We start from the raw sequence: 15,249 nt of genomic DNA, 5'->3' as shown, positions 1-15,249 counted from the left end.
AACTGAAAAAATACTTTTGTTCAGATCTACCATAATGATATATAAAAAGATATGACTAAGATTCTGATTAACATACAGTGATATAAAATCACACTTTCTGTTGCTTACAGGGTTGAATGTCAATATACCTTTGAAGGAAAACATGGATATTGTACTTATATTTGCCCCATAGTGGTTTAGTGAGATATTAATGAATACATTATGCCATTTGTTCTTTATAACTGACTTGAGGGTTAGGTTAGGATAGATATTATTTTATTTTGCAGATGAGAAAATTGAGGTTAGTTCTATGTTAAGTAACCTGTCACAGTTCACATAGAATTCACACAGATAATTAATGATTGATGGATCTGGAACTGGGCTTCCCAGGTGGCTCAGTGGGTAAAGAATCCACCTGCAATTCAGGAGATGCAGGCAGATGCTAGTTCAGTCTCTGGGTGGGGAAGCTCCCCTGGAGGAGGGTGTGGCAACACACTCCAGTATTCTTGCCTGGAGAATCCTGTATGGAGGAGCCTAGTGGGTTACAGTACATAGGGTCGCAAAGAGTTGGACACAATTGAAATGACCGAGCACGTGTACATGGATCCAGAACTAAAATCCAGACATTATGATTTCTGGTCCAGAGCTCTTTGCTGTTATAGCGTATGGTAGAATATGAGGTGATATCAGTTCAGTTCAGTTCAGTCGCTCAGTCATGTCCAACTCTTTGCGACCCCATGAACTGCAGCACGCCAGGCCTCCCTGTCAATCACCAACTCCCTGAGTCCACACAAACCCATGCCCATCAAGTAGATGATGCCATCCAGCCATCTCATCCTGTGTCATCCCCTTCCCTCCTGCCCTCAATCTTTCCCAGCATCGGGGTCTTTTCCAATGAGTCAGCTCTTCGCATCAGGTGGCCAAAGTATTGGAGCTTCAGCCTCAACATCAGTCCTTCCAATGAACACCCAGGACTCATCTCCTTTAGGATGGACTGGTTGGATCTCCTTGCAGTCCAAGGGACTCTCAAGAGTCTTCTCCAACACCACAGTTCAAAAGCATCAATTCTTCGGCACTCAGCTTTCTTTATAGTCCAACTCTCACATCCATACATGATCACTGGAAAAACCATAGCCTTGACTAGACACCTTTGTTGGCAAAGTAATGTCTCTGCTTTTTAATATGCTATCTAGGTTGGTCATAACTTTCCTTCCAAGGAGTAAGCGTCTTTTAATTTCATGGCTGCAGTCACCATATGCAATGATTTTGGAGCCCAGAAAAATAAAGTCAGCCACTGTTTCCACTGTTTCCGCATCTATCTGCCATGAAGTAATGGGACTGGATGTCATGATCTTAGTTTTCTGAATGTTGAGCTTTAAGCCAACTTCTTCACTCTCCACTTTCACCTTCATCAAGAAGCTCTTTAGTTCTTCTTCACTTTCTGCCATAAGGCATAAGGGTGGTGTCATCTGCATATCTGAGGTTATTGCTATTACTCCCAGCAATCTTGATTCCAGCTGGTGCTTCATCCAGCCCAGCGTTTCTCATGATGTACTCTGCGTATAAGTTAAATAAGCAGGGTGACAATATACAGCCTTGACATACTCCTTTTCCTATCTGGAACCAGCCAATGAAAAAAGAGAATTGTTGGATAAGAAAAGTCTGAGGATCCCTGCAGTGTTTCACAGCTAGACGTAACTTTTTAAAATTTCTTGTATGGTAAAATGTATTTGTTTTGATCTGATAAAGAAAAGCTGAGACACATACTGTCAAGGATTCTTAAGGGGAGATACTGTATTAAACAATGTACTTGTTATATGAAACCAGTACTAACTGTCTTTCTTTTTTTTGCTTGGTAAGACATGTTACACCCCTGGGGACTTTCCTGGCAGGTCCAGTGGTTAAGACGTTGCCTTCGAGTGCAGGGTGTGCCGGTTTGATCTCTGGTCAGGGAGTTAAGATCCCACATGCCTCACAGCCAAAAAACCAACACATAAAACAGAAGCAATATTGTAACAAATTCAATAAAGACTTTAAAAATGGCCCAAAAATCTTTAAGAAAGATGTGTTATTCCCCAGTACCTTCGATACTTCTTTTATTCTTTTTTCTGTGAATCATTTTTATTTGATTTAGAGACAAGATTATAGGTTTTAAGTTTGCCTTGAGCTGTACAATCTCTTTCCTCTTTCTTTGCTTATGCTTTTGGAGTGTCTGGAATTATTCTTTAAGAAACAGGTGATTTGTTCACCACTGCACTACCAGTGCATAGTACATAAAATAATGAATAAATATAGTACCTACTTGAATGAATAAATAAATGAAAGGTTGTAAACAGGCTTTGTAAATTCCAATTTTACTTGTTGAAAGTTCAGTGTTTCTATATTAAGTCTCTGTATTTGGTTTTAGGCATTATATCTTTGTTGCTTGAACTTGATTTACACTTGCAATCTCGTAGTTCTAAGTAATATATTTGACTTAAACCACTTTCCTTCTCCTAGTCCTCTAAAAGCAATAACCCAAACCCTGGGACGTTATCAATCTTTTATAAGCTAATTATTGGTAATAGGTAAGAGCAGACAAATTCACAGAGCCCATTTTGTTACAAATGATTTTCTAGTTCTTGAAAATAAATCTTTAGAGATTGGTAAAGCAGAACTTGCTGTTGGAAGCTTGAGTGCGTGCTCAGTAGCTCAGTCGTGTCCAACTCTTTGCAACCTAATGGACTGTAGCCCACCAGGCTCCTCTGTCCATGGGATTCTCCGGACAAGAATACTGGAGTGGGTTGCCGTGCCTTCCTCCAGGGAAACTTCCCCACCCAGGGATTGGACTCCCGTCTGCCTGCATTTCCTGCATTGCAGGCAGATTCTTTACCCACTGAGCCACCTGGGAAGCTTAACCATGCTCATGTCACTTTTTTTTATTGTGTCTTCTAAGTTGTTATAATATTGACAGTTCTATTACGTTTACCTCATGGTGGCTTAGATGGTAAAGAATCTGCCTGCAATGTTGGAGACCTGGGTTCGATCCCTGGGTCAAAAAGATCCCCTGGAGAAGGGAATGTCAACCCACTCCAGTATTCTTGCCTGGAGATTTCCATGGACAGAGAAGCCTGGCAGGCTGTAGTCCATGGGGTTTCAAAAAGTTGAACATGACTGAGCAACTAACACTTTAGGTTATGCAAACAATTTATACCAAGTACAATTTGAAAAAGTGTTAGACATGGTTCTTTTGAGAAAGAAATATCAGCCTGTGAACACTGTGCTCTTGTCAAATTCTGGGTAATGTTTTGTTGTTGCTACTAGGTTTATAGTGTTCGACAAGACTTTGGCTAACCTGCTATCCTTTCCCTTATTCTAAGAAGATCTATTTGTAGGTAAAATAGAAGCAATTCTCTGATAATATTAACCTAGGTTCACTAGTGTCTGTGCTGTTTCCTGCTAGAATTTGTGTGGAAGAGCCAGTTCATTTTCTGGGCTTGAATCATTCAACAGCAAAGATTCTATTACACAGTGGTTTATCTGGTCTGTATTTAAAGGTCTCCTGGAAGGGAGTTCATTTTTTCACTCATTATTTCAAGAAATATTTATTGAGTATCTACTATGTGAAAGTGCTTCACTCAATATGCCAGCAACTTTGGAAAACTCAACAGTAACCACAGGACTGGAAAAGGTCAGTTTTCATTCTAATCCCAAAGAAAGGCAGTGCCAAAGAATGTTCAAACTACCGCACAATTGCACTCATCTCACATGCTAGCAAAGTAAAGCTCAAAATTTTCCAAGCCAGGCTTCAACAGTACGTGAACCGTGAACTTCCAGATGTTCAAACTGGATTTAGAAAAGGCAGAGGAACCAAAAATCAAATTGCTAGCATCTGTTGGATCATCTCACTTTTTAGTGAGAGAGTTCCAGAAAAACATCTACTTCTGCTTTATTAACTATGCCAAAGCCTTTGACTGTGTGGATCACAATAAACTGTGGAAAATTCTTAAAGGGATGGGAATACCAGACCACTTGACCTGCCTCCTGAGAAATCTGTATGCAAGTCAAGAAGCAACAGTTAGAACTGGACATGGAACAACAGACTGGTTCCAAATCGGGAAACGAGTACATCAAGTATATTGTCACCTTGCTTATTTAACTTATATGCAGAGTACATCATGAGAAATGCTGGGCTGGAAGAGACACAAGCTAGAATCAAGATTGCTGGGAGAAATATCAATAACCTCAGATATGCAGATGACACCACACTTATGGCAGAAAGTGAAGAGGGACTAAAGAGCCTCTTGATGAAAGTGAAAGAGGAGAGTGAAAAAGTTGGCTTAAAACTCAACATTCAGAAAACTAAGATCATGGCATCTGGTCCCATCACTTCATGGCAAATAGATGGGGAAACAATGGAAGCAGTGACAGACTTAATTTTTTTGGGCTCCAAAATCACTGCAGATGGTGACTGAAATTTAAAGACGCTTACTCCTTGGAAGAAAAGTTATGACCAACCTAGACAGTATATTAAAAAGCAGAGACAGTACTTTGCCAGCAAAGGTCCATCTAGTCAAAGCTTTGCTTTTTCCAGTAGTCATGAATGGATGTGAGAGTTGGATTATAAAGAAAGCTAAGCACCAAAGAATTGATGCTTTTGAACTGTGGTGTTGGAGAAGACTCTTGAGAGCACCTTGGACAGCAAAGAGATCCAACTAGTCCATCCTAGAGGAAACCAGTCCTGAATATTCATTCGAAGGACTGATGCTGAAGCTGAAACTCCAATACTTTGACCACCTGATGCAAAGAGCTCTCATTTGAAAAGACCCAGTTGCTGGGAATGATTGAAGGCGGGAGGAGAAGGGGACAACAGAGGATGAGATGGTTGAATGGCATCACCAACTCAATGGACTTGAGTTTGAGTAAACCCCGGGAGTTGGTGATGGACAGGGAAGCCTGGTGTACATGGTGTCGCAAAGAATCGGACACGACTGAGCGACTGAACTGAACTGAACTATGTGCCAGATATTCTTCTGAGTTCTTAAGATACAGATATGGACATGAGATTCCTATCCTCAAGGAACTTACATTCTAATGAGACAACACAAGTGATAAGTAAGTAAAATAGTGTATTGTTAGAACGTGATAAAGGCTATGGAAGAACATATAGCAGGAGAGGGAGATTGTGTATCCTTGGAGTAGGGAGAATTTGATTTTTAAATAGTGCACTCAGGAAGAGACTTACTGAAAAGGTGACATTTGAATAAAGACCTGAATAGATGAGGGAGTGAGCCATTGTGTTAATCTTTAATGATTTAAATTAATGTTTAAATAAGAATTAAAAATATAATAAATTAAGTGGTTATTACTTTGTAAAAAATCAGTTGGGTTTTAGCCAATTTAGAATATATGTACACTATTTTTTTGCAATGACAAAAATTTGTAGGTAAATTTGTCAGATGCAGCTAAAAGCTTTAGTGCTATGTGGAGATTAAAACTGTAAAAGGCTTCTGAGAAATATCTTTTGAGGCAATTTCTCATTAAGAGGAAAATATCTGACTGGCCACACATGTGAAGGAAAGGTGGGATACCCTTTAGCTCAGCTGGACATAGTATTTTTTTTCCCCTAAGGCTTTTTATAAGAGACATAATTCTAGGGGAGTCATTGGTTTTAAGAGGAGTCATTTTATAATTATTCTTAGATTAATTTTTTTAACCCAAAGACCAGTATTTAGCCCAAATATTTCATGTAAAGGGCACAGATAAGACTTCTGACATTGCAAAGCTTTTAGCCTCTTTATTGAGACATTCCTATTTTATAGGAATAAAAGAGATTTTCAGTGAACAGATGTAAGACTCTGTTCTTGTAGGGCTGACTTTACCTTACACGAATAATTTAATAAAAAGGAATTATTCCAGTTAACTGAATATTGTCTGCATATACTTTTGTTTGAAATAGTCTTCAAAGAGAATGTGAAATTTCAAACTTTCCTGATAACCTTACAGCTAACAAGAGCCTTGGAGATAACCTAGGTCAATCCTTGTTGCATAAATCAAGATATTTATATCTAGTTATTTTCCAGAGGTCACAATGCTGCGACTGACTGTTCACATACCCTGAATGCATATAGCTTCCTTGGAACTTGGAACTGGAACTTGGAAACGGATGTCTATGAATTCATCTTACCTTCTTAGAAGTCTTGCTTATCTCATCTCAGGAATTGAGCTACCCTCTGACTCTGTGTATGTCAGGATAGACTAAACTGTAGTAATGAACAATCCTCCAAATTCCAGTTTTAGTGCAACAAAAGGTTTTGTCTTGTTGATACAAAATCTGTTGGGATAGCAAATGGACGGCTGTCCTTCAAATAGTGGAGGAGGTTTAAGTTGTTTTAAACTTCTCAACAGAAAGTTTGTCACACTGGATAGGAAAATAGACTAGAGAATCCCACGGTAAGATTCTGTGCAAGGGGGCCAGTTTCATATTTCACCTGGAGAAGTCTCCATTTTGTGAACCAACACAGATCATGTAGGCATTGGATATCAGACAAGGAAACCAAAGAAGTCTTTTTTAAAATATATATATTTTATTTATTTATTTATTTGACCGTATGGGCTTTCTCTAGTTGTGGTGAGCTTCTCATTGCAGTGGCTTCTGTTGGAGAGCACGGGCTCTAGGAATGTAGTTTCAGTAATTGCGACACGTGGGCTCAGAAGTTGCAGTTCCTGGGCTATAACACAGGATCAATAGTTGTGGTGCACAGGCTCAGTTGCTCCAGGGCGTGTGGGATCTTCTCCGATCAGGGATTGAACCCGTGTCTCCTGCATTGGCAGGTGGATTCTTTACTACTAAGCCACCAAGGAATACCCCAAAGAAGTCTTTAATACACAGAAGTGACATCCTCTTGATGATCTTTTAAGAAGGTTGGTCTTGTTGTTACCCAGAAGAGGAAGAGGCCGAAATCAGGGAGACTCTTCAGGGGGCTGTTGTAGTAGCTGAGTTGAGCAATTACAGTGGAAAGGAAAGGGCAGATATGAGCGAGTCTGTGAAGGGAGAATTGGAGGATATAGGAACTTGATTAAATATTTTGTGGAGAGGGAAAAGTCAATGGCAGATTCTAGATTTAGGACTTGGGAGACTAGAAGATGTATCGAACTGGAAATCTTGAGGAGGAGTTGAAGAGAGATGGGAGAGGTATTATAACGAAAAGTGGCACATAAGAGGTCACAATAAAATAAAACAACAATGTTAAACGTAATGGTAGCTTTCTCTTTTCTCATAGCTTTAAAATTTTTGATTTTAAGACCATATATTAAAATGAAAGTTAAAAAGAGACCAAAAAAAGACAGAATTTGAGTGTTCTTTGCTGAGACTGATAGAATGTGCAGTTTCTGTTACTTTTGTACAACTGAGTTGGTAGTAGAAAATGCAGTTGATGGAAATCATGATGTAGATAGCATAATTCAGCCAGCTTGGAAGGCAAACTGAGGTAAACATTTTGTTTATTGCTAAGAGGAATGAAAGGATAATTGGATAGAGAGCCCAGGAGCAAAATATTATAAATATCTTTGGGATACATATTAGGAGATACTAGAATATCTCTGGGTATCAATTGGAGAATAACACTGTCATATCAGTTTAGAAACTTAATCAATATTTAATTTTTTGAGATACAATTGACATATTTCATTGTATTAAGTTTAAGTATACAATATGTTGATTAGATCCATTTGTATATTGCAATATGGTTATCACTGGAGCTTTCGATAACACTTTTGTCACATCACATACTTATCATTTTGTGTGTGTGTGACAGGAACAATTGAGATCTAGTTTCTTTGACAGTTATAATACAGTATTGTCTCTAAAGTCACTATGCAGTTTGTTAGATCTCCAGGGCTTAAGTATCTAGTGGTTGTAAGTTTATATCTTTAATCAATATCTTCCCAGTTCCCCCAACCCTCATTCCCAATATCCCCATCCAACATTCTACTCTTTTTTCAAGTTACGCTTTCTCAGATTCTACACACAAGTGACATCAGACAGTATTTTTCTTTCTCTATCCGACTTATTTCACTTAGCAAAATGCCCTCAAGATCCATCCATGTCATCTCAAATGGCACAATATTCTTTCTCATGACTGAATAATATTCCATATGTATGTACCACATATTCTTTTTCCAGTCATTCACTGATGGACACGAGCTTTTTCACATCTTGGTTATTGTGAATAGTGCTGAAATAAACATGAGAGTGCATTTCTCTGTTCAACATCCTGCTTTCATTTTATTTGGATTTATACCTGAGTAGAACTGCTAGATCATATAGTAACTTTAATTTAAATTTTTTGAGGAAACTGTATACTGTTTTCCATAGTTGTTAAACCAATTTACATTCCCACTAATAGTGGCTAAAGATTTCTTTTTCTCCACACACTCTCTTGTCTCTTTAATAATAGCCATTCTAATGGATGTGAGGTAATATTTCTTTGTGGTTTGGATTTGCATTTTCCTGATGACTAGTGATGTTGAAAATCTTTTCACATATCTGTTGGATATCTTCCTTGGAAAAGTATTTCTTTAGTTCCTCTGCCCATTTTTACATTAGATTTTAAATTTGTTATTATTGACTTGTATGATTTCTTTATATATTCTTGATAGTAACCCTTTATCCAATATATGATTTGGAAATATTTTTTCACATTCTGTAGGTTGCCTTTTTATTGCATTGATTGTTTCTTTTGCTGTGCAGAAGCTTTTTAGTTGACGTAGTTCCATTTGTTGATTTTTGCTTTTGTTGCTTGTGCTTTTTGATGTCACATCTAAAAAACATCATTACCAAGATCAGTGTCAAGAAGATTCTTTCTTATGTTTTCTTCTTTTTTTTCCCCTATGTTTTCTTCTGAGAGTTTTATGGTGTCAATCCCTATGTTTAAGTTGTTAATCCTATTCAAAACATTTATTGAACACATTATTTTTTAAATACCAGACTGGCTTCTATGAGGACAAAGATGAGTAAGACAGGGTGCCTTTCATCAAGGGGCTTATACGCTAATGGACAAGACAAATACAGTTTATGGTAAGTGATAAGATAGACTCACAAGATTCTAGAGAGGTTCAAGGAGGTTCAGTGTTCACTGAAGACTGCTGCAGATGTGCCCAAGAGGAGTCTTTAGGGATAAAGAAGCACGAGCCGGTTGAGGAGAGATGAGAAAGGAAACTTCATTAACAAGACGTCAATGTGAAAAGATGGTATTCAACCTGCAGCATCATACTTCTTCCCAGAATGTTGTTTATTTCTTCCCTTCCCACAGCCTCTTACCTCAAGCCAGAGGACACCACAATAGAAATGATCTTAAGATCCCAGGAGCAGTGAACATGTATGCAGTTTCTAAAGTCAATGCTTCAAGACAACAAACCTGCCAAAGCTAAAAAACCCGGTGACTCTGCCTCACACTTCTCTGTTCTGCTTGCTTTCTAATTAGAAATTCTTATTGTGTAACCTTAGTCCTAGGCAGCATCAGGATTACTGTGGAGCTTTGAGCCTTCAGATCATCTTAGTGGTATTTAAAAACAAACTCCTTTTCCTGGAATCTTAAGATGTAAAAACGTTGAATTATGTTTCTGTGTATTTTCTAATAGCAACAATGACTGCAGTTCTCTCTTGAATTCCGTGGAAATCTCCTCTTTCAATAAAAATAATTGCTGATATTATCTGTGTCTTTTTTAAGGGCTGCAGTCATATTTATATGAATGCTACAGTTTTACTTCGGAAACATGCAGCAGTTTTGAGAACAATATCAAATGTAATAAACTGATTGTGTGACAATCCAGAAAGTTGGTCTCTTTTGTTGTGTGTCTTTACTTTGATAAGCATTAAGGAGGCAAAAATTCTTTCAAGGCTTTGTCAGGTCTTCCTAGCAGGCAAGATGTGTGCTTTATAATAGTTGTAAATAGTAGGCCCTTTGGACTAACCTAACAGATACCAAAGACTGAGTGACTTATAAAACAGCAAATTTATTTCTCACATTTCTGAAGGCTGTGAAATCCAAGATCAAGGTTCTGGTAGATCTGGTGTCTGGTGAAGGGCTGCTTCCTGGTGAGCTGTCTTTTTGCTGTGTCTTCACATGGTGGAAGAGACAGGGGACCTCTTTGGGGCCTCTTTTATGAGGGCAGTAATCCTATTCATGAGGGCTCTTGTCCTTATGACTCTGTCACCTGTCAAAGGCCCCATCCAAATACTATCATACTGGGATAAAGTTCCAACATAAGAATTTGGGAGGCTGCAAATATTCAGTCTATAGCAGTCTCCTTTTCTTGGTTAGGGGTAGCAGTGGGCTAGAAGGTTTATATCATATCAGTTATAGTTCTTTGCAGATAATGAATCCACAAATAAATATTTATTAAATGAGAAAAGGAACAGATGATTAAATTCCTATCAGTAGATTGGAGTGTGTGTGTATTTTCAATGGCTTCTTAACTGGTCTTTCCCTTTCTGCCTTTGTACTCCTACAATCCATTCTAAATAAACAGCCAGAGTGATTCTCTTAAAAAAGAAATCAGATCATGTTTCTTTTTGGTTTCAGCCTTTATGCCTGCCTGTCTCAGAGTGAAAGCCAAACTCCTAATGCTGTAAGGCATTGCACAGTCTGGCCTTTATTGCCTCTTTGACTATCTCACAAGGCCCTCACTGAATCACTCTTCTCCAGCCACACTAGCTTCCTTGCTATTTCCTGTGGATGTCTGGTGCGTTCCTTGCTTAGGACCTCTGCATTTGCTCTCTCGTCAAATGCTCTTCCCACCTTAATACATGAAGACTCTCTCTTCCCTTTCATGCTTTGTTGAAACATCACCTTCTCACAGCTGTCCCTCTTCTCTCCTCCCACCCACTGTCTTTCCTTCTTATCACCATCTAACACACCATGTGTTTGCTTGTGTTTATTTTATTTATTGTCTGCTTCCTCCCTAACATCTCCCTCACCTAATAGAATATAAACCCCACCAGGGCAGGGATTTATTCACTAATTTATCCTCCTTTACGCAAAACATACATGCCAATAGTAGAACCTTAAGGCATTTTGACACAATGAATGACAAAGTAAATGTGTGTGTATGTGTGTGGTCTTTATACAATTGTTAGATATTGTTAAATGTTATGTTAATATGATTTTTAGATGTTTATGAGAAAAGCCTCCATCTGAGACTTTATTTTCTGGGTCTTCTTCAAAGCCTAGGCCAAAGCAGAATATTAGCAGAAAGGAAGGAATTGAGTTGTTAGTGTTTAACTGGGCAGTTTAGATTGGACCAACTAAGTAATGGGAAAAGGGTCAGAAAAGAATCCAGACAGGGAGAAAGGGAGTGGGTCTGTACCAGGAGGGAAGATATTCTAGCATTTCTGCTGTGGGATGAGGCAGGGGAAAGGACAGGAACTGGGGTGTCAGAAATTCTTAGACTCACATTCTGGCTTTCTTGCTGAGTAACTGTGGACTTCGGGCCAGCTTCTTGACTCTCTGAAAGTGAAAGTGAAGTTACTCAGTCCTGTCTGACTCTTTGTGACCCCATGGACTGTAGCCTACCAGGCTCCTCCGTCCATGGGATTTTCAGGCAGGAGTACTAGAGTGGGTTGCCATTTCCTTCTCCTCTTGACTCTCTGAGGCTCCCGCTTACAAAACAATAATGATGTCTGCTTTGTGTTGTGAGGATTATATAAGGTGATACAAATAAAGGGGTTGGTATATAATAGGTTTCCTTAAGTATTCTTGTTGTTCCCTGATTCCTATCCCTTCTGGATCCCACCTCCTTTGATTATATTAGTATTTATTCATTCCTTGTTGCTTGCTTTAAGCCGCTCCCTGCATCTCTTTAATTCTCCTTAGTTACCCAGCTTGACTGCCTTGACTGATAAAGTCGTTGGATTGAGAGCAGCCCTAGAATTCATTCTTCTTAAAGTGAGATTCTGAGATTGGATATTCACAAACTTCTTGTCAAAGGAATGAGATAAGGGAAAAATGAAGTACTTGAATGCTGAACTCTGAAATGAGTGGAAAATCAGACTCAGTGGCCACTTTGAAGAGTTCCTCCTCCCCTGTAGTTATGGAGCAGATGGTTCAGGGTCAGAGCTGGAGTCTGATAGGAAGGAGTTGTGAGAGCGAGGTGTATGATGCTTCTCTCACAGTAGGCACTGAGCACGGGGACCTTGTACTTCCCTTCCGTGCCACCTGAGGGCATCTGCAGTGGAGGAGGCCCTCAGTAACCAGCATAGCAAGATGGCTGTCGATCTGCCTCTTCCTTCATCTTGTGTTGAATCTATGTGCAAATACGGCAATGGTAGCCGTACTGGAAGTTCTGCATGAGCTCAGAAACATGGTCTTTCCCTCACCAGGGCTGATCCCTTACTTGGTATCATTCCCCAGGTGTACCTTACAGTCATGTGGCAATACATTGACTATGTCAGTCCTCTTTCAGCATTGAGGAGGCAGTGTTTTGATCCCATCAGAGTAGACACATATACTGGGACAGATTTGTCCCCCTGCCCACAGTGCCTCTACCTGCATCACCAGTTACAGACTCACAGAGTGCTGTTTCCATGACCACATTGTTCCACAAAACATTTCCTCCACCATTGGGGCATACCTTACAGCAGAGGAAGGGCAGGGAGGGGTTTGTGCCCAGAGAATTCTTTGATTTTATCTCTCACCCTCATGACCTAGGAGCAGTAACATTACCAGCTCGAATACAACACCCTGTAAGGTTCAGTGCTATATATATATACATACAGATAGTGGTGTTTATCTTGAACCATTAGCCCATGTATGTTAGTCTCTGTAGTCAGAATATGGGGCTCTGGAATGCAAGCTCTGGGAGGCTGGAGTGACCTTTCTCACATTTACACCAAACAGCATGCTAAAGTTGTTTTTTCTTCCCATGTACGTATTTTTGGGCTTGACGGATTTGGAAGTCCAGGAGAGAAATGCCCAATGAAGAAATGCTTCCATCAGAGAACCCAGTCATAGTCTTGAAGAACTGCAAGTTCAGCTCCCTGGATACTCTGGCATCAGAGCAACAGGCAGAAAAAGAGGTCACTGTACCTGCCAGAGTGAATGAGCCCGAATACCAAGGAAGAAGTGGGATGTAGCTCTGTGATCAGGGCAAAGATGGCTGTTTCTGTAACCTAGGGGGTCTGCTTGGACATCCTTTAGTGCTCGTTTTGCCCAGTAGTCATGGTCAGTGGAAAACTGTGACAACTCAATAGGTGTGGACCAATTAGGACTCATAAATGAAGGCTTGAGTCACACTTTCTATCCCTGGGTGTTGGAGAAGGTAAGTTAAACAAAACTGGTGGCGGAAAAGGAAGTGGTGATTAATAGCTTCACGGCTATTTATAAAGGCAGTGACCATAGCACCTAAATTTCATGTTAATTAGTTTTTTCTTTTCCTGCCTCCCTCTGTACTCTTCCATTTAGAGTGCTGGTAGAAGCTAATGTTTTATACTTTAGGTGAGAGTCTGGCCTCATTCGGCAATAATATAATAGCTAATGGTTTGTCATCTATATTAGGGACATGGATTTTTTTTTCACCCAGATAAATGGTCAGAATGGATGATAAGGAGAAAATATGTCCTGGGATGAATCTCTTCTGCTTCCCCTCCAGATCTATGCCTCACCCTTTACTTCCTACTCCAGTGTTCCAGAGGCTGACTCATGGATGTTTCTACTAGATTCCTTTACCCTCTGGCTTCCAGTTGAGTTCAGCCAATGGAAGATGCCAGTAGCATCTGGGAAAAGGAAGGAGAGTGGTGTCAGTGTATTGTCTGCCCAGCTCTCTGCCTGCTCTGTTATACTGGGTTGGCTACTTTTCTCTAACCAAGATCTCCCTCAGCTCTCTGGTTCTGGTAGTTGCTCTGTCTTTTGCCTCTTGGGCCCAGGAATAGTAACTCCTGCCATTAGTAACCCTGGGAATTGCATCTTTCCTTATTGCATTCTCTAAACTCTGCCTACACATTTATAAGTAATTCTGTTATTAAACTGTGACCAGATCCCCAAAGGCTACAATTATTATTTCCATTTTACACTAGGAAAGAAAGTCTAAGAACACTTAGGTAACTTGCAGCAGTTCTCACAGCCAGTGAGCCGTGCAAACTACTGCTACTGCTATTGCTGCTACTGCTAAGTCGCTTCAGTCGTGTCTGACTCTGTGCGACCCCATAGACGGCAGCCCACCAGGCTCCGCCATCCCTGGGATTCTCCAGGCAAGAATACTGGAGTGGGTTGCCATTTCCTTCTCCAGTGCATGAAAGGGAAAAGTGAAAGTGAAGTCGCTCAGTCGTGTCCGACTCTCAGCGACCCCATGGACTGCAGCCTACCAGGCTCCTCCGTCCATGGGATTTTCCAGGCAAGAGTACTGGAGTGGGGTGCCATTGCCTTCTCCACGTGCAAACTAAGTAACTGTGAAACTAGGACCCAGTGACTGCAAGCCTGTGCCAAGTAGATGTTATCAAATTCTAATCACTGCAGCACATATTGTTAGCCAGGAGAAAAGTTTGAAAAGATAATTTATTGGCATTCAAAATCTCAGTTTTAAGATATAATGATGAGAGTGGGGAGACTTGGGCTATATCTGTAAAGAAAAAAAAACAAATTTGAATATTATCAAGTCAGAGGGTCTGTTTCTGATATGATTTATCCCACCTATCCCAAATAGGCCCTGGCTTGTTGGTAATTTGTGATCTGTTTTCCTTGTCTGAAGTTTCTAATCTTACATAGAAGAGTTATAGGTCACAGATTGATGGTGGTGCTGATGTAGCCAGAGGTCTTTGACGTAAGGCTTTTATAGAAATAGTGTCACCTAGAATGGGTGTGAGAAGGGTGAGTGGAGGTTCTAGAATGGTGGGCTACCTGAGGCAGCTGGGTGCAGCCTGGAAGCCAGAGAAGGTGAGTGGAAGGGGAACAAGGAAAACCAGCCTTGTCACCCTTAAGTCTGGCTGTGGGCCTTTTGTAAAAAGATGATCAGGAATTAACAGAAAACAGAGATGCCATAAGTATAAGACAAGGGCAAGTGAACTTATGTTCAGGGAGACTTAGAAGTGAAAAAAGCAAGGGAATCTGAACCAATCCACTAAATCAGTATCAATTTGTGCTTTCTTTTGGAGAAAGGGGAGGTTGGGATGGAATTTGCAGTGATGGAGTTAGTGTAGGATGGTGAAAGAGGGTACCTAATGTATGGATAATGCTTTGAGAAAAAATATGCCAGTGCTGGATAGTAGCACATCAGGGAGTTAATGGTAACTTGAAT

Source organism: Giraffa tippelskirchi, chromosome 5, assembly GCF_054371585.1.
Source record: "Giraffa tippelskirchi isolate mGirTip1 chromosome 5, T2T-mGirTip1v1.2.pri, whole genome shotgun sequence".
Taxonomy (NCBI): domain Eukaryota; kingdom Metazoa; phylum Chordata; class Mammalia; order Artiodactyla; family Giraffidae; genus Giraffa; species Giraffa tippelskirchi.
This window is presented reverse-complemented; position numbering follows the sequence as displayed.